At 40.4% G+C, this 1,175-nt stretch overlaps 1 pseudogene; it reads right to left on the bottom strand.

Annotated features, from left to right (window-relative positions):
• Positions 1–200: 200 nt before the first annotated feature.
• On the bottom strand, positions 201–687 carry LOC101579829 (annotated as a pseudogene).
• Between the last annotated feature and the right edge of the window lie 488 nt (positions 688–1,175).

Here is a 1,175-nt window from a genome sequence, read left to right as displayed (position 1 = left end):
TCAGCAATGTTATATAATGTCTTGCATTTCTTTTAACAAGTTTTCATGCTTTTGTGAATTTTTTTCTCAGTTCCATTTTCAAATTATATATTGCTAGCATATTGAGATATAGTTGAAGTTTACATGTAGATACAGCAGCCTATGACTCATTAACAAGTTCTAGTAGGTTTTTGGTGGATACTTTTTTTTTTTTTTTTTTACCATTTGTTAGCATTTTAATGAGCCCCCTGTCCAGAAGCTTCAAGCTACCAGGACACAGGCCCCCCCAACACCCTTAATCTTCTCCTCAGCTCTTCTGCTGAAGAATTTGGCTTTCACGATGACAGGCTGCTTTGGGAGCTTTCCCTTCCCAAGAACTTTGTAGTAGCCCGATCGCACTACATCAATGATGGGAGCTACTCCAGTCTTGTTTTTGGCAGCATTTACTCGTGTCTGCTCACTGACCAATGTCCACAATTTATCAAGGTTGACAGTTGGGCAGAAGCTCTGGTTTCTCTTTAAGTGGTAATGCCTCATACCAACCTTCCCAAAGTAACCTGGGTGATATTTGTGGAAGTTGATCCTGTGATGATGCATGCCACCAGCATTACCCCGGCCTCCGGGGTGCTTCTGGTGCTTGTTGATGTGACCATGGCGGTGGCTCACATGGCCCTGAAGCTTCCGGGTCTTCCTTAGTCTGAAGGGCATGACGGCAACTGAGACTAAAAACTTGGTGGATTCTTTCGAATTTTCTACCTATAGGGTCGGATCTGTGAGTGAAGAGAGTGGTTTTTTATCTTATATTTTATTAATATAGTGTTTATATGAATTAATGTTGGATGTTAGGCCTATCTTACATAGTGGGATAAATCCCACTGTCTGATGTATATTTGTCTTTATATACTGCTGGATTTAGTTTGCTAGTATGTTAGAGTGAGTCTGTGTGTATATTCCTAAGGGATTTTGATCTCTAGTTTTCTTCTTTGTGCTTTTATAAGTATTGACAAGCAATTTCTTTCTTTCTTTCTTTCTTTCTTTCTTTCTTTCTTTCTTTTTTTTTTAATTTTATGGAAGGGTCTACAGGGTGTTTGGGATCTCACAACTAGGTCGGACTCATAGTGATCTGCCTGTTTACAGCCTCCCAAGAGCTGGGATTACAGGCACACCATCACGCCCAGTCTCATTTGCTGTCTCAG

This window comes from Octodon degus, unplaced genomic scaffold (genome assembly GCF_000260255.1).
Source record: "Octodon degus isolate 3935 unplaced genomic scaffold, OctDeg1.0 scaffold00302, whole genome shotgun sequence".
Classification (NCBI taxonomy): domain Eukaryota; kingdom Metazoa; phylum Chordata; class Mammalia; order Rodentia; family Octodontidae; genus Octodon; species Octodon degus.
Note: the sequence above shows the minus strand (reverse complement) of the source record. Positions and strands in the feature narration are given on the sequence as shown.